Raw genomic sequence first — 19,660 nt, 5'->3', positions numbered from 1 at the left:
TGAAAGATACTTACTTGACAAATACTTGACAAGTGAAGATGAAATATTCAACTTGATCACTTTGATGGTGGTTGAAGAAGATGTATTAGTGCTCCTTTTGGATGATCTTCTTCCAAATGAAAAGCCCTTCTTCAATAAAGGAGATTGCTCCTTTTATGATATCAACACCTTTAGATCTAACTTCCCTTGTTGATGGTGATTGACGAGGATGTTTTGATGCTTCCTCAAATGATATTCTTCGAAGATGAGGAGGAGATCCTTGTTGCAATGATAGGGAGCTTGCCTTATAGCTTTTGATAATGCCTTCTCACCTTTAAGATACTTCGACTCCTTTGGTAGTGAATGAGTGCAAATCAGAAATGCTTCTAGGGTTTCGACTTTCTCCAAGATGATGTGATCTTTGTCTTTAACGTACTTCAAGCTACCTTACCTTGTAGATAACATGATGAGGGTCTTTGTGGTATTTTGATGATGACTATAAGATCCAACAGTTTTGTTGTTGTAAACTTCTAGCTGCTTTGATTTGTAGATCTATTTGCCTTGAGTAGGAATATGGCTTTGGCCTTGATTGATGATCCCAAGACTTATTCTGAAGTAGACCTTCTTCTTTGATCTAGGGTTTGATCTTTCGCTTTGATATCCTTCAACTTGTTTTGATGCCATTCTTGAAACTTGATCCATGAGTCTCTTTGATTGCATGCCCTTTTTCTTGACTTTGACACCTTAGCTCTAATACCATGTTGAGAAATCTAGGGCCTCATGAATTAGAAGATTTCTCTTCATTAGTAATTGCTTGTGAGTGTTTTTACTTCATTAACTTAGGATCTTATCTTTGCTTAAGTTATTAGTGTTCTTCTTCATCAAACATCTACCAATGCACGAACATAAATAGACAAGAGACACCTAATGTAGGAAATAATTAGACCATCAAAGTAATTAGCCAAATGTCAAAAATGATATCTGGACTACCACCAAAATACGATGATCTAGGGAACCCAGTGGTAACCTTAGGGATAAATGGAACTTTTTTGCCTAACACTCTTGTAGATCTGAGGGCAACCATCAATGCAATGACTGTTGATACTATGACATTATTGCAATTAAAAGAGATAAGACCCACACCCATTGTGTTGGAATTAGCAAATAAGTCCATCGTCAAACCTATTGGGGTCCTAGAAGATGTGGTGGTAACAGTAGCTTCCTGGGAATATCCGATTGATTTTATAGTAATTTCTCCAAAAACTACCAAACCAGGACACCCAATAGTCTTAGGTCGACCCTGGCTAGCTACTGTTGATGTTGTCATTGGGTGCAGAAATGGGGAAATGACTATCTCTAATGGGTCACAAATTCAAAAGTTGACTATCTTTCCACCTGCCCAATTAGTTGGAGAAGTGCCTCTTTGGTTGGAAAATCCTTATGGGGAAGAAGATTGTATGCTTCCTTTGCTGACTTTAGAACAATCAAGAGGGCTTCAAGAACAATTAGAAGAACATGTTTTGCAACAATTCTTATTTGATATAAGTTGTATAGAATATCATGTTTCTTTTAGTGGCTACCATCATGTTTTCAACAATGAATTTCAGGAAACTTGTTATCCTGTTGTGTTTGCATCATTCACCATTGTAGCCTTAGAAGAAAATAGAGAACCAAGCGCCCAACCTATTGAAATCAGTTCTGGAAAAACATTGTATGTTGGTACAGATTTAAGTACATAATAGAGACAACAAGTAGTAGAAATGATCCAAAAACAGTCCAGGGCATTTGCTTGGGATTATTTAGATATGAAAGGAATTCATCCTGATACCTGCATACATCACATTTATACTAATGAAAAAATCAAGCCTGTAAGACAACCACAAAGATGAATGAATCCAACCCTCAAAGAAATTGTCAAAGATGAACTACAAAAACTTTTGAGTGCAAATTTTATATACCCCATCTCTAACAGTAAGTGGATATCTCCTTTAGTGGTGGTTCCCAAGAAGAATGGGAAATGGAGGATTTGTGTTGATTATAGGGAGTTGAACAAAGCCATCTTGAGGGAATATTTTCCTCTGCCTTTTATTGACCAGGTGCTTGATACTTTATCAAGGAAAAAGTATTTCTTCTTCTTGGATGGGTACAACAGTTACAATCAGATCCAAATAGCCCCAAAAGACCAAGAGAAGACTACTTTTACCTGCCCGTGGGGTACCTATGCTTACAGAGTTCTTCCATTTGGCTTGTGTAAGGTTCCAACTACCTTTTAGAGGGATGTGTTAGCTATTTTTGCTGATCTGATACATGACTATGTGGAAGTCTATATGGATGACTTCACAGTGTATGGCAATGATTTCTAGTAGGCTCTGGAAAACTTAGAAAAAGTTTTGATTCATTGTCAGGAAACTCATCTAGCTCTCAGTAATGAGAAATGCAAAATGATGCAAACTGAGGGAATCGTTCTGGGTCACCATGTGTCACAAACATGGATAAAAGTTAACCCGACAAAAATTGAGGTAATTTCACGAATCTCAGTCCCAACATAAAGAGGTAAGAATTTTTTTGGGACATGCAGGGTATTATAGGAGATTCATTGAAAATTTTACTAAAATTGTTGCACCTATGTTTAAATTAATCGCTAAAGATGCTGATTTTTTATGGGATACTTGTCAAAATACTGTTTAGGTACTGAAAGACGGATTGTCGACTACTCTAGTGTTGAGAGGGCCTAATTGGTCTCTTCCTTTTCACATTTATACCAATGCATCAGATACAACCCTTGGAGTTGTGTTAGGACAAAGGGAGAATCACATTTCGTATGTTATTTATTTCGTTAGCAAAAATCTCTCACATGCAGAATTAAATTACACTGTTACCGAAAAGGAATTACTAGCAGTAGTCCATGCTATCAACAAATTTAGGCACTATATTACTGGTTACGAAACTTTTGTCCATACTAATCATTCAGCTATTATATTCCTTATGAATAAACCAATTACAAATGGAAGAATTACTAGATGGCTACTTTTACTTCAAGAATTTAATATTACTGTGATTGACAGGCCTAGACGGGATAATTCAGTTGTAGATTTCTTGTCCAGAATGAATGTTTCACAGGACATTGCTCCAGTTCCAGACGACTTTCCTGATGAGAACTTGTTTTCTATTTCCACTTATACTCCTTGGTTTGCTGATGTGGCTAACTATTTGGTAACAAGCAAGTTGCCACAAAATCTGTCCACCAGGGAGAAACATAATATTGTGCAGCAGAGTGCCAACTATTCTTGGATAAAAGGAGACCTATACTACACCAGACCTAATCTTATCATGAGGAGGTGTGTACGGGAAGATGAAATGTATGATGTCTTAAAGGCTTGCCACAGTGAACCCTGTGGTGGACATTTTGCAAATAAAATAACAACCTACAAGTTGCTACATGTGGGTTATTATTGGCCCACTCTTTCAAGGATGCCAAGAAGTTTGTCTCCAATTGTGATGCTTGTTAAAAGGACGGGAATGCTTGTTCCAAGTGACGAGATGCCTCTTCAAACTCAGGTATCGATAGAACCCTTTAAAAAGTGGGCATTAGATTTTGTAGGGCCTATTTCTCCTATGTCCAAAAAGAAGAGGTATATATTAGTTTGTACTGATTATGTGACAAAGTGGGTGGAAGCTAAGGCTTTATATTCTACCACCAAGAAGGTTGTTGTAGATTTCCTTTTTGAAGCCATATTAACTCGGTTTAGGGTTCATAGAGAGATTTTCACCAATCAGGGGACACAATTTACTTCCAAACTGTAAAGGCTATTATTGAACAATATCAAATTAAGCACTGGAAATCTACCCCATACCACCCTCAGGCAAATGGATAGGTCGAATCTACTAACAAAGTCTTAGAGTCCATTCTCACTAAAACAGTTCAACTACACCATGGAGACTGGGCTGATAGGTTGCCAAAAGAATTATGGGCTTATCGAATAACATGGAGAAATGTGACAGGATATACTCCCTATGAGTTAGTGTATGGGAAGCAAGTGTTGCTCCCCATCGAATTTCAGGTAAGAACATTTCAAACTGCTGCTCAACTAGGGATGGATCTAAATGAAGCTCAGAAACAAAGAGTACTTCAGCTGAATGAACTTGATGAAATCAGACAGGATGCCTTCCAAAGAACTATGTTGGTACAGGACCAAAGAGCTCGATGGCATGATAAGTATATCAAGAAGAAAGTCTTCCAACCAGGAGACTGGGCACTATTGTATGATAACAAGTTTAAACACTTCAAAGGGAAATTTTCAACTAGATGGTTGGGACCCTATGAAGTAGAGGAAGTTTTTGATAATGGCTTAGTCAAGATTAAGACCATTTATGATGATCAAACTTCATTTGTGGTAAATGGCCACAGACTAAAAATCTACCACCGCCCGCTCTCCCGACAGGAATTTTTCCAAGATGTGATGCAAGATCCATAAATGGAGCTAATTCATAAAGGGGATCCAACTCTTGCTGGTTCTTCAAATTAATTTTTTTTTATTATTTTAATATATGTATATATATACATAGTATAAATAACAATGAGTTGATTCTTGTTTTCCTCCACAGCTCATGTTGATCAGTGGTTGTCAATGATGTCAGCCCAAGTAGCACCAGGGGCTACCTAGATCTTGGATGGAAATTTTGACTTGAAAGCTTACTCTATTCTGAGTCAAGGATCTTCTAGATGGATTCTACTTGTCGATATGTTTCCGCTGATATATGGCACGCCACGTAATTCTTCACGGTTTGAGAGATATTCGTGTTTGAAGTTAGTAACCCCAGTTAGTGGGATAAAACCCTATGGGGTTGTGGCATGGCACTCATAATTGGTTGTGGTCATTGAATAGTAAATAATTAATAATGTTTTTTTTCCTAAAATCCCTCCAACGTTCACTTGTTGAGGACCCTCTCAACTCAAGACATTCATATAAATAGTGACCCTCATATCCTCCTCTAGTAGGGATTTTGTGGCTTCAAACAGATCATCATGAAATGTTTGCTATAACTTTTTTTTATGTGAAGCTTAAGAATATGAAATTAAAACCCATTTGAGCCAAAATCTTGATGAAGTTCATGACCGAATTTCAGATCTTGGTTCGCTATCTTTTAGGAGATATGATCTAAGGAAGTTAGGGTTTTTGCAGGCTCCCGAATTCCATGTCAAACAGGTGAAGTTGGGAAAATCGTCATAACTTTCTCTCTGAGCATTGGATTCCAATTTCATAAATAGTGACAGAAATAGGACGGTTTGTAGTTTGTTGGGAATCGTTTTCAGGGCCAAAGGTCGCAATAGTGACACATGACACTTTGTACAATTTCACTCTACTAAACAAGGCTATAATCAAGTCATCGTGGGAGATTGGGCATAACTCTTTCTTGAAGAATCCAATCTTGATCAGACCTATGGGGTTGGAATGAGGAATCGGAGGGCTATCATAGGACAAAATTTCAGACCCTGGAGATCCAAAAATGCATAGATACAACAGATTCAATATTGAGCTCCTAGAAGGCAAGAAAAAAGCATGCATTCAAGGATCACTGCAGTAAGGACCACACATCAATAGTCAAGGGTAAGTATCCTACATCAAGGTATGTATGATTAGTGTTTACATTTGAATTTTGAGTATCATCTTTGACATATGTTTTTGCAGGACAACGTAAGTATATACAGTGTCTCGGTTATATCTCTATGTCTATATATGTCACAATTAGTTTTTCGGATGTCCTATTCTTGATACAACACATTGTATGCTACATATTCTTGATGCTACACCAAGTTTGCTAAATCTATATGATGTTGTAAGTTCATGTTACTTGTCTTGTCATAGTTGATAGAATGGTCTCTATTGTTGTACTTAGAACTTGGTCCATCACAAGTCTAAGGTTTGTCATCAGTTTTTATTGTATATATCTTTAGCTCAATTTTCGATATAGTCTTGCATAGAGTCCAGGCATATATCAAGAGTGGGAATCTTTGCTACTGTTGCAGAAATTCAACAACAAAAGTGACAAGCACACTTCAGGTATGCATTATAATTTTTAATTTGCATTTATTCATTATTACGCACTTACATGTGTTTTGCAAGCAGAGGTAAGTTGAAGGGTATTTTGTTTTGTTTTGGGATTGGTTTCGCCGGGCAAATTTTACATGCAGGTAGAAGAAGATTCAAGTACAACTTCAAGCAAGAATTCAAGAGCAAAAGTATCAAATCAAAAGCATTGCAACGGGACATCCTTTGAAGACATGACAACCATCTGTATATCGTGAAGAAGTGTCAAGGCCAAGAGTCATCATAGTAAAGTTGTAAAAGAGTCATTTGTAAAAGTGTCATCATTGGAAGAGTCATTATTGTAAAAGAGTCAATCTGCCTAGAGTCAAAAAGGCATTATTGGGAGGTATAGGAGTCTCTGTTGGGATGATGTCATGGTTGGGTTGCAGGTCATAGTGTGATTGGTTGTTCGGTCAAAATCATTGTAAATCATATTGTATCATGGATCGCTGTCCCTTGTACGGGAATCCACACTCTTGTCTCATTTCAGACATTATAGGGTGGTAGGGAGGTGCTAGGTTGGTGAATGAAGTCACCTATAGGTTGGAGCCTGTGAACACTTCAGGGTGGTAGGTTGGTCTAGGTTGGGCATTGGGGCATCCTTCCAGTGGGAGCTGGAGAAGAATGTTTTTCTAGAATTCTAGGAAGTTGTTGCTTTCATTTCGGTTGGGGCTGAAGATTAAAGAATTTATTAGAAAAGCATTCAGTGGTTTTTACTGAAGGGGGTTTTCCACCTAAAATTCTTGTGTCTACTGTGTTCTTTTATTTACTGTTATTATTGCATAAACATTAATAATAATTGAAGATTAACTAATTCTCTGAAAATATTTAAAAGTGTTAATTGCTAAGGAATATTGATTCACCCCCCCTCAATATTTCCAACAATTGGTATCAGAGGTTGGTTCCTTCAATAGCAGTCTAACAACTGGAAGGAGATCATGGAGTATACCAAGAATAGAGTTCTTTTGTTCAATGGAAATAACTATGCATTTTGGAGTGGAATAATGTAGTTTCATTTGCTAGCGCATGGATACGAAGTATGGGAAATCGTTGACAAAGGCTTCACACAGACCCAAGATGAACAAGGTAAGAAAAATATGGTATATGATGAAAAGGCTAAAGATCTTATTATCAATGGGCTTATAAAATCTGTTTATCTTAAGGTATTGAGTTTCAAAACTGCTAAAGAGGTATGGGGCAAGCTTGAAAATATATATGCAGGTGACTCAAAGGTCAAAGAAACAAAGCTTCAATTTTTTAGGGAAAAATTTGAGCAACTCAAAATGAGGGAAGATAAAGATATTGTTGCATACTTTCAGCATGTTTATGAAACAACAAATACATTGGAAGGTTTGGGAGAACCTGTTGAAACGAAAATTGTTGTCTGAAAGATCCTCAAAACCTTGCCAACAAGATTTAACCCTAAGGTATCTGTCTTGGAAGAGATCGAATCTGACCAATCTCAGCATAAATGAATTGCATGGAATTCTTATGAAATATGAAATGAGGATTGAAGAAGAGGATGACGCATCTCACTTAGAAACAACATTTTCTGCATCCAAGAAGAATGGTAAGGACAAACAGACTTAGAAAGCAAAAACTTGCAGTTGTAAGGATGAAGAAAAGAAAGAAGAGGAAGAAGAACTCTCAGATAAAGAATTCGCCTATTTCACGCGGAAAATGAGAACAGGTACAGGAAAATTCAAGGGTAAACTTCCCTTAATATGTTTTGATTGTGGTGATGTTGGGCATTTTGCAGTCAAATGTCCTCACAAAAATGAGGTTGTTACGAATGGAAAGAAAGGTCCTAGGAAGTTCAACAAGCAAGCAAGAAGAAATAGTTTAAGAAAAGTTCTTCTCCAAAGAAGATAGTTCCTCATCCGAAGAAGATAGTGATAATGAAGAAGAATTCAACGGAAGAGTATTGTTTATGGCCAAGCACAATAAGCAAGAGGCACCTGACGAAGAAGAAGAAATGACTGAGGTTGAATTTCAAAATGAAGTGATAAGGGTTATCAAAGACATCAAAGCCGAGAAGAAGCATGTCAACACTCTTGAAGATGATTTGAAGACAGAAAGAGAACAAGTCCTCAACCTTAAAATCAAGGTTGAAGAATACAAGCGAATTGAAGAATCTCTCAGGAAAGAATTAAAGGAAAACAACAAGGAAAGAGAAGCATTGGAAGCTGAAATAGTTGCTCTACGAAAGGAAGTAAAAAATGGAAAAACATTTCAAAACTACGCCAATAGTTCAAAGACTTTGGATGAACTCATCAGCAACCAACGATCATACAACGACAAGACTGGTCTTGGTTACAAAGAAAAATTCGAAAAGAAGTTGAGTCCTTCTATGAAAATTAAAGAAGATGGATATGCAAAATCTACCAAGCAAATAGATCTCTCAGCTAAATCAAGAGATCAAGACTCGAAGGAAGAACCTTGAAAAACAATTCCTCGAAGAAGATTTCTTCCCAAGTACCAACCTATCTTTTATGGTCCTTGTTATTGATGTGGAAGGTTTGGACATAGAGTTGCAGAATGTCGCATGTATGTTTGGAATGAATATAATTCCAAGATATCCTTCATAAATGGATATACCATAACTCAACATAATATCAACAAATTTGATCATTTGAGAGATGATGTCAAATGTTACAAATTTAACAATATTGGACATATGGGTAGGGATTGTGAAGTTCCAGATATGTACAATCATTATCTGTAAAACCCTATAAGCAAGTTTGTAAGATCACGAGACAGGTTCCACGATGATTTTGTCAGAAGAGAATACGTGCTAGATGGGCCAAACATTGAATGTTTCAAATGCCATAATTATGGCCATAGCACTCACGGTTGCAGATATCAGATGGAATCACCTATGGACAACATTGAATGCTTCAAGTGTCATAACTATGGGCACATGGCTCGAGATTGTAGGAATAAGAAGGTTTGTAAAAGGAAACAGGTATAGGAAGACAAAGCAGATAACAAGGTTTCAACAGTTATGCTTTCAGGATTTGTAAAAGCAAAAGGTCATGAGGAATTAGAAGTTGCTTCAAATAATGACTCAAGTCAATATGGCCTGTTAGGTGACTCACTATTTTGAACAATCTGGCTTGTTGACTCCTTAATGTTTGTAGAGGAGGAGTCTATGCAACAATATATGGCACAAGTCTACGATTGACAGGAAAGTAGTTTTAACAAGATGGTTGTTTCATTACAAGTTCAGGGGGAGAAAAATAGTTGAAGGATTACAGGTTACCAAGAACAAGGTAAGATTAGTCTGCAAAGGATATGCACAGTTTAAAGGAATCGATTTTGAAGAAACATTTACTCTCGTTGCTAGAATGGAAGCTATCGGGATGTTTCTCGCTTATGCTTGCTCGAGAAAAATCAAGGTCTACCAAATGGATGTTAAGTTAGCTTTTCTAAATGGTGAATTGGAGGAAGAAGTTTACATTAACAACCCGAAGGTTTTATGCCCTCTGACAAAGAAGACTATGTATGCAGATTAAGGAAGGCTCTATATGGTCTCAAGCAAAGTGGATTGAGATAGCCTAACAATTATTGAAGTATATGTGGATGATATAATATTTGGAAGCAGTGATGACAGATTAAGTAAAGACTTTGCCACAAAAATGCAAAGTGAGTTTGAAATGTCTATGATTGGCGAACTGAAATACTTTTTAGGGCTTTAGATTTCTCAGTAGGATAAAGGAATATTCATATATCAAACCAAGTACATCAAAGAAATGCTCAAGAAATTCCAGAGGGAAGATTGCAAGCCAGTCGTTACCCCCATGGTAACATGTTGCAAGTTAAGCTTAGAAAAGTTGTCAAAGGATGTGGACCAAAGGTTGTATAGATCCATAATTGGTAGTCTCTTATATGTGATAGCTTCCCAGCCTGATGTGATGTAGGCAGTTGGACAAGTAGCAAGATTCCAAACAGTACCAAAAGAATCTCATATTATTTCCATCAAAAGAATTCTTCGGTATCTTAATGGCACAACGGAATATGGTCTATGGTATCCCAAAGGAAATGATTTGGTCATCCAAACTTATACAGATGCAGATTGGGCAGGAAGTGTTGATGATCGTAAGAGTACCAGTGGAGCAGCATTCTATCTAGGCGGTTGTCTTGTTTCATGGTTAAGTAAAAAGCAGTCTTCAATCTTGTTATCCACAATAGAAGCAGAATATGTCGCGACAACAGCTTGTTGTACTCAAGTTCTTTGGATGAAGCAAACTTTTCAAGATATTCAAGTCAAGTTTGATGAGCCTATTCCCATATTTTCTGATAACACCAGTGCCATCAGTATTTCCAAGAATCCTATGATGCATTCCAAAACGAAGCACATTCCGATTAAATATCATTTCGTTAGAGAGCAGGTCGCTAAAAAGAATATCAAGCTTGAATATGTTGGCACAAAATAACAAATTTCTAACATCTTTACCAAACCATTACCTCGTGAATCATTTGAGTATCTTCACCAAAAGCTTGGGATTCTCCCAAGTTTTCATTAGAATCTTTCTCTTATCTACTCAAGTAGAAAGGGGGAGTGGAGGTGTGTACAGGTTCGTAGGATGGCTGTTTGTCAGGGGGAGTTACCCTTTGCCATTGATGACAAAGGGGGAGAGAAGGTAGTAGGAATAGGTGTCATGATCGTAGGGGGAGTACTTGTGTTGTCATCGATGCAAAAGGGGGAGATTGTTGATCAGTGGTTGTCATTGATGTCAACCCAAGTAGCAACAGGGGCTACCCAAATCTTGGATGGACATTTTGACTTGAAAAATTAATCTATTCTGAGTCAAGAATATTCTATATGGATTCTACTCATTGATGTGTTTCCGTTGATATATGGCACGCCACATAATTCTTCACGATTTGAGAGATATTCATGTTTGAAGTTAGTAACCCCAGTTAATGGGCTAAAACCCTATGGGGTTGTGGCATGGCACCCATAATTGGTTGTGGTCATTGAATAGTAATTAATTAATAATGTTTTTTTCATAAAATCCCTCCAATTTTCACTTGTTGAGGACCCTCTCAACTCAAGACATTCATATAAATAGTGACCCTCATATCCTCCTTTAGTATGGATTTTGTGGCTTCAAACAGGTCATCGTGGAATTTTCGCTATAACTTGTTTTCTGTGAAGCTTCAGAAGTTGAAATTAAAACCCATTTGAGGCGAAATCTTGATGAACCTCCTGACCGAATTTCAGAACTTGGTTCACTATATTTTCTAAGATATGATCTGAGGAAGTTAGGATTTTTGCAGGCTCCCGAATTCCATGTCAAACAGGTGACGTTGGGAAAATAGTCATAACTTTCTCTCTGGGCATTGGATTCCAATTTCATAAATAATGACAGAAAGAGGACAGATTGTAGTTTGTTGGGTATTATTTTCAGGGCCGAAGGTCACAACAGTGACACATGGCACTTTGTACAAGTTCGCTCTATTGAACAAGGCTATAGTCAAGTCATCGTGGGAGATTGGGCATAACTCTTTCTTGAAGAATCCAATCTTGATCAGACCTGTGGGGTTGGAAAGAGGACTCAGAGGGCTATCATAGGACGAAATTTCAGAGCCTGGAGATCCGAAATTACATACATACAACATATTCAATATCGAGCTCCTAGAAGGCAAGAAAAAGCATGCATTCAAGGATCACTACAGTAAGGACCACACATCAATAGTCAAGGGTAAGTATCCTACAACAAGGTATGTATGATTAGTGTTTACATTTGAATTTTTAGTATCATCTCTGACATATTTTTTTGTAGGACAACGTAAGTATATACAGTGTCTCGGTTATATCTCTATGTCTCTATATGTCACAATTAGTTTTTCAAATGTCCTATTCTTGATACTACACATTTTATGCTACATATTCTTGATGCTACACTAAGTTTGCTAAATCTATATGATGTTGTATGTTCATGTTACTTGTCTTGTCATAGTTGATAGAATGGTCTCTGTTGTTGTACTTAGAACTTAGTCCATCACAAGTCTAGGGTTTGTCATCAGTTTTTATTGTATATATCTTTAGGTCAGTTTTGGATATAGTCTTGCATAGAGTATAGGCCTATATTAGGAGTGGAAGTCTTTGTCTACTGCTACAACAATTCAACAACAAAAGTGACAAGCACAGTTCAGTTACGCATTGTAATTTTTAATTTGTATTTATTCATTATTATGCACTTACATGTGTTTTGCTGGCAGAGGTAAGTTGAAGGGTATTTTGTTATGTTTTGGGATTAGTTTCACCAGGCAAATTTTGCATGCAACTAGAAGAAGATTCAAGTACAACTTCAAGCAAGAATTCAAGAGTAGAAGTATCAAATCAAAGGAAGCATTGTTGCGGGACATCCTTTGAAGACATGAAAACCATCCATATATTGTGAAGAAGTGTCAAGGCCACGAGTCATCATTGTAAAGTTGTAAAAGAATCCTTTGTAAAAGTGTCAACATTGGAAGAGTCATTATTGTAAAAGATTGAACCTGCCTAGAGTCAAAAAGACATTATTGGGAGGTACAGGAGTCTCTGTTGGGATGATGTCATGGTTGGGTTGCAAGTCATAATGTGATTGGGTGTTCAGTCAAAATCATTGTAAATCATATTGTATCGTGGATCGTTGTCCCTGGTACGAGAATCCACACTCTTGTCTCATTTCAGTGATTATAGGGTGGCAAGGAGGTGCTAGGTTGGTGCATGAAGTCACCTACAGGTTGGAGCCTGTGAACACTTCAGGGTGGTAGGTTGGTTTAGGATGTTGGGGCATCCATTCAGTGGACTACTGAAGAAACTAGGGCGTTGGGGCATCCTTCCAGTGGGAGCTGGAGAAGAACGCTTTTCAAGAATTCTAGGAAGTTATTGCTTTCATTTCAGTTGGGGCTGAAGATTAAAGAATTTATTAGAAAAGAGTTCGGTGGTTTTTGACCTGGAGGGGGTTTTCCACCTAAAATTCTTGTGTCTGTTGTGTTCTTTTATTTACTGTTATTACTGCATAAACATTAATAACAATTGAAGATTAATTAATGCTCTCAAAAGATTTAAAAGTGTTAATTGCTAAGGAATATTGATTCACCCCCCCAGTATTTCTAACAACTCGGATAGAATAAAGAGGAAATCTGTCAAGGCTAGGTTTATTCCTTTATCCGGACTTGACAGATTAATTACGGAAAAGGATATTTTGGAGTTTACTTTGAACATTTCAGACTCTCTAAAATTGAATGTTCCAAGCATTGACTGACCCAGGCTCGTTAATATTAATGGGACAGTGGTAGTTAGGAATCTTCCAAGTACAGAATTATTCTTTTCTAGCCTTGGCATAATAATTACGGAAAATAAACTCCCTGGAGTCTACTTTGGGTTCTTCAGACTCTCCAAAACTAAATACTCCGAGCATTTGCTAACTCAAACTCGTTAAAATTTATGAGAAGGTAGTGGATAGGGATTTGTTGAGTATAGACTTATTCTTTTCCGGTCTTAGCCAAATCATTACGGGAAAGAAGCCCCTTAGAGTCTTCTTTTGTGCATTTCAGACTCTCAAAAATTGAAATTCCCCCCAAGCAATGACCATTCCAAGCCTAGGAAAAATCCATGGATTGGTGGCACCAGTGTTGATCTACGGAAACAACAGTTAGACTTCAGTTGCAATTCTTAAAGTTGGCTTATATTAATCTTTAAGCTCATATGGGAAGACTTCTATTTTAATTTTCCAATATAGTCACAATCGCTCACTGTTTTCATGACTTGATGAGAAAATTCAGAGCTCTTGTACTTAATTCAATACTTATCACAAACTGAAAGTTTAAGGTACGGAATAAAATTTTGTATTTGAGAATGTGAATATCAAGTCAAGGAAATGTTAAGTGGTAACAACTTCGGCTCAACAACATTAAGATTGATGGAGGTATCAAAATTACAAGTTTTTAGTTTATTCATGATTAAAGTAGCAACCTTCTTGTAATGGAATCAATGAATGGTAAAGACACTCAGTTGATGATCAAGGTGTCATATCCTTTATCATTTTTTAACTCCTAGACATCATTACACAATCAATCAAGGTATGAATGAGTTTTTGTTTATTTAGATTAATACATAGAATGTGAATAATAGGACTTAATTGTTGATCTGCCTCCATTTATTTAAATTATGTGCATGTCCCTTCCATATAATACCGAAATCTAATTGGTGTCAGATTGTCTTATCCAATCACTCATTTCACTCATTCCTTTTCATTATGATACATTTGTCTAGTACCTATTATATCACTGCAAGCGACTAGCCTATAACATAATTTAAAAAAATGCATAGCCGCTCTTTCGAACCAACCCGAGTCTATTTGAAATCCCAAAAATCAAGGAATAGTCTATCTCGACAATCTTGCTAAATTCAATGGTTAATTAACTTGTGATTCTCTACATCCCCTCCTCGGCCTTTGACATTGCTTCATCGTCGGCATGGGGGCCAACAGGCATGAACCTACCTTTGCCCAATTTTGTCTTAGCCCTGAATATGCATCCTGCAAGAGTCAATTTGAGGAAAAAGGGTGGATAGACTTCCTCCAAAAGTTTTAGGGATACAATGACAAGGTTTCCATGGCATTCACACGGAGCTTCGACGAGAAAGTAGCAGAGGTCGGGAATTTGAGGATTAAGGTCACAAAAAAATTGATAAGTAAGGCAATAGGGTTGCCTTTGACCGACGAAAGATACTTCAAAGGAGGACCACTTGAATGGGATGATTGTGCCAAATTTCTTACTCGCATACAAAACTATCAACTGGTTGAAAGGGGTTCTGAGGAGTTGTATAGAAGAGGAGTGGTGGCCACTTATTACTACATTGCAAAGGTTCGTCACTTGTGAGGGAAGGTATGCAACTGTCTTTCTCTACCACATTAGGCTTCTTCTACATTTCATGGATGGGCAAGAGGTCAATTTTCCATTTTTCCTTCATTAAAGTTTGTACAAAGTTGCCCAAGGCATTCAATCTATTGCTAAAAATGCTAAAACTAGTCTAAAGATGTTGGTTATTTATGAACTGGGTTGACGAAAAAAGACATGGGAGGATTTTTTCACTGAGAATTTTCCGAGGGTGGAAAATCAAACCAAAAGCCAACAACGAATTATTAGCCCTCATTCTAAAAAGCTAGACCTAGAGAACAAGGCCCCTACTGACTCTGTTTCCAAACAGGACAAGGGCTCTGATAGAATCCCGATATCAGCAAAATCAGAGTGAAGCTCGGTGAATCCCCTGGAGAATCCTAGATTTACAAACCCTAGTTCTTCTATTAAGAAAGGATCCTTAGCCTCAAAGGGAAAGAAATGTAAAGAAGATAGTGAACAGAAAAAGGAACCTATGACCAAAGATGTAGCAGCCGAAAAACTCCAACATAGTAATCAAAAGAAACCTTGGGTGGAGGTCATGAAGCTGGTTGCCTTGCCAACAGAAGAACAACTTGGAAAGGCCAAAACGATCCATAAGAAAGGGAAGAGGAAGCTCTTTTGAGAAAAGGAGGAAGCGGCACCAACACCGACTCCACCATTGCAAGAAACCCTAAAAGCCTCTGAAACTCCGATCGCACCATAGAGTTGGCGGAATACAAAGAGTATGACTCGACAACAATATGCACCTTCAAGTACTCAAACCCTCAAGCTCGTCACTGTTTTCTCTTCCATAGAACTAGAAGTGAAAAGCCCCTCTCGGGCATGTGAAGAAACAGAGAAAGCAGAAAACATTTCACCTGAGGAGGAAGGGTCAGTTGACAATTTCCAAGATCTTTTAAATGACCCTCCACAACATTAACGATATGATATGGAACCTGTTAGTGTCAGTCTTTCCAGCCTTCCTCCGGTGATAAAATATGCTCTTACAAAGTGATTTTGAAGTGTCAAGGTCAAATTTTGTCATTTCAGTGAGTCTTCAAGCAAAATTTGGTCACTAGGCATTAGGTCTAGGGTTTGCTTTCACACTTTTCAAAGTTGTCCAGATGTCAGTCCATGTCATCATTCAGCTGAGCCTATCATCATTCAGAGGGTTGCTATCATCATATTAGGTTCCATTGGGTCATGTTACACCTTATTCATGCTTCAGTTGTGCCTAGGCAAGGTCATTTCCCTCTCCTAGGGTTTTGAAGGCAATTTCTCTTGGATGGTCAAATCACCGGCAAAACTTGTTTCTTGATGTTCATACACCTTCCCCTATCCTTAAAGTACCTTATCAAACACTTCCCATCCCTTAGATCCGCCAAATTCCTCATTTTTGCACAAACCCTAGTTTCTAGCTACAACTTGGCAATTTTCTAGGTTGGGCCTGTGTTTTGCCCTTTTGGACCCCTTCCCCTCACTCAATCTCTGAGATTCCACTTTCCCCTACTTCCTAACATCCCTCCCTACTTCCAAAAATTTCCCCAAGAATTTAGAAGCCCCCTATTCCCTTCATTTCGCTCCATTTCGACAAAATTCCTTGTTTCACACATCGGGACAAGTCGCACTCAAATGATGTTCCAGAGCAATAAAAGATGAATTTTGGAAAACTGACAGAGATTTTTGTCCACAACATGCCAAGGAAGAAAAACCTTCTTCAATTTTTGCACAGGTGTCATGGTTTTAAAGAAATGTCAAAAATACCGGCGAGAACGAAGGTGCTCCAAGGACCGTTGGCCAAAGCACAAAAACGAAGGAAAACACTCGATCCACTCCAAATTTTGGCCAAAGCCTTTTTGACTGAGCATGGTACTTGATTGGGGACTCCCAGCCCAAATTTCAAGAAATTTGGAGAAAATTTTGTCATTTGTGAATTTTTTGTGCCATTTACAGGTTTTCTCCATTAACGGGTCTCACCCCCCGCACGACCCTTCATCATGGCAACTCCATTTGACAAAAACTCAGCATTTCCAGATTTTTCATGCAAAGTTACATATGCTCATGGATGGACTTGAGATTTGGTGAAGTTTTGGGCCTCCAGAAAGTCAAAAAACTAGTAAAAATTGACTTTCTGCCACTTTTTTGAATTGCAGAAAGCAGTCTTGGGATATTTGAGTTTTGACAGGGAAAATGAACTCCAAATTCAGAAATTCTAGTTGGGTTGGAAAGTAGACTCACATACCTTTCCAAAAAGCCCACTTTTGCTCAATTTGGACACCTGAAAGTGCCCCAAAAGTGGCTCCAAAGGCGCGCGACCCGTCAGGCAGGGGCGCGCGACCCGTCAGGCAGATTTTTCCAAAAATGCACTGTACAGCTCAGAAAAGCGCAGTTTGACCCAGTTTGACTTTTTGGGGTGAATTGTGATCCTCTTTGATGTAATTATTGTACTTTTTAGACACTTTTACTCTTATGTAACATTTCTAGAAGATTCATTCATGAAAAGGGTAAATATTAAATGAATGAATTGGTTTCCTAGCTTATAGAGGCAAGTTGTTTTGACTGCCTAGTTTGTAGTGCTTAGTTTAGAAGTGGTTGAAACAGCTCCTAGGATAGTGAGCTCGACCCATGGAGGCAGGGAAAGAGGTTAGATCATCTATATTATGTACTTTCTTGCTCATTTTCATGGTTGGACTCTTGAGGGAGAAGCTATCATTGTATTATTCACTGTATCTCTGCAATTTTTGGCTAAGGAAGACCAGGGTTTTGCAGTCCTCTTTGGGATTCTTGTGGACTCATGTGTTTATGGTGTGTTTCTCAATGTACTTGTAAGCTTGTTATGCGATTCACTTCCTTTCTTTTACTTCTGCACATTAAACAAATGAAGTGTTAAAGTAAGAATTCATGCCTGCCATGCTCTGCTTTTAAGTTTGTTTAATTTCAATGTTTTCTACTGTCTAAAGAGAATTCAAAGTTATTGTTTGCTCTCTTTAACTCTTCATCTTTCTTTCCTGACCATCCACCTCAGTTAAAGGCATCAACACTGTCTCCTACCTCGCCCCAAGGAACCCCCTGCAGAAACTGTGTCCAATCTCTGCACCCAAAATTGCCCTCTCCTCAATTTGCCACCAAAAAACCCAAAAAACCCCAAATCAAACTCTTTGATCAGTTTACTAGCCTAATATCAGTGTTACCTTATTGGTCATCTCATCTATTGAAGATTTTACGAGATAGACCGGAGAGAGCCTTCTCCTGCCCCGTAGGGCTAGCTACAAGGCTAAATGGTTTGATGTTGCCTTGAGGTTTACCTTTCTCAGCCTGAGGTGAAATTTCAAGCGCTAACATACTGGCGACCATACTGGGGAAGAACAAACTTGTTTGTGGGTTGATGTGTTTGTTTCATAAGTCTTAGACGGAGCCTGAAGTTATGCCAGGTAGCCTTCGAAAACGCTCTTGTTTTACATCAGCGTTAGTAGATAAACGCTGCTTCAGTCAATCTCTGTGAGCTTGTGAATACAACACTTCATTCGCATTTTACCCCAGTACATGTATCAAGTTCAGATCTGATTGTTGATAGTGGACAACGATCAGACACTTGCAAGGCTGAAATCATTCACTAGCGACTCCTTCACTGAAAACTCCAGAGATCAATGCTTCATGGTGACTTCACTGCAGAGAGATCAGTAGCTGTGAGATTTTCAAGATGGATCGAATCACAAGAAGATATGCTCCCTTGAGCCGAGATCACATTCCACGTTTTCCGAATAAAATTCCAAAGGTAGATTGGTCAAGGAATCTGCCTATATTTAATGATGATGGTAAGAAGGATGCTGCTTTACATCTAGTTAGATTTCATATGCATATTCACAAGTTGAAGGTGGATTTTCCTGAAGATTGCTTGATGAAGATATTCTTGGCCACTCTGGAAGGTGAAGCCCAATCATGGTATGAAATTTTGCCGCCTTCTTGTATTTACTGTTTAAAGGATTTTGATGCTATGTTCATTGAAAGATATAAGGACTCTTATCCATCATTGAATTTAGTTCAAGACTGTTGCAAGCATGCCTATAGTTTTATTGAAAGCCTTGAGAAGTTTTATGAAGATGATAATTTCATGGATGAAGAGATCATGGAAGCCCTGTATGAAAAGCCGTTTCAGCAGCACATAGAAATCTTAGAGGATACTTGTCAAGATCAGTAGGTTGAAGATGGCCATATGGTTGTAATTGATGAAAGAGAAGAGCTTGTTTCAGATCTGCCCACAGAAGAAGACAGCGTGCAGGGTAGCCAAGATTTAATTTTAGAATGTAATGCAGTCAACTCAGCTATTTCAGATCAAAATTCAGATCATGGTGACCAAGAATACCTTGTGTTGAATCCTATAAAGAAGAACTCGACTGTTGCGATCAGCTGGCATGAAGAAAACGAAGTTACAAATCTAAGTGCTCCCACCTCACCGGAACTAGATCTTCATGAGGAGGTCATTCAGTCAGCTCATGAACAACAAGGTGAGATCTTTGCTCAAGCAAGTGAAAAAGTTTTTCTGCATGAATTTGTGGTAGACGATATAAATGATCATCTTGTGCTTCAAGGACCATCTGAATTTTCTTCTCTTATGATTGATGAATGTAATAAGGAACATGATAACCTGGCCCTCATGTCATATACAAATGACCTACAGCACATTTACACCACAGAAGATCAAAACATTCAGGATT

Source organism: Pinus tabuliformis, chromosome 2_2 (assembly GCF_031772625.1).
Source record: "Pinus tabuliformis cultivar Carrire ecotype Pingquan chromosome 2_2, CPIR1, whole genome shotgun sequence".
Lineage (NCBI taxonomy): Eukaryota > Viridiplantae > Streptophyta > Pinopsida > Pinales > Pinaceae > Pinus > Pinus tabuliformis.
This window is presented reverse-complemented; position numbering follows the sequence as displayed.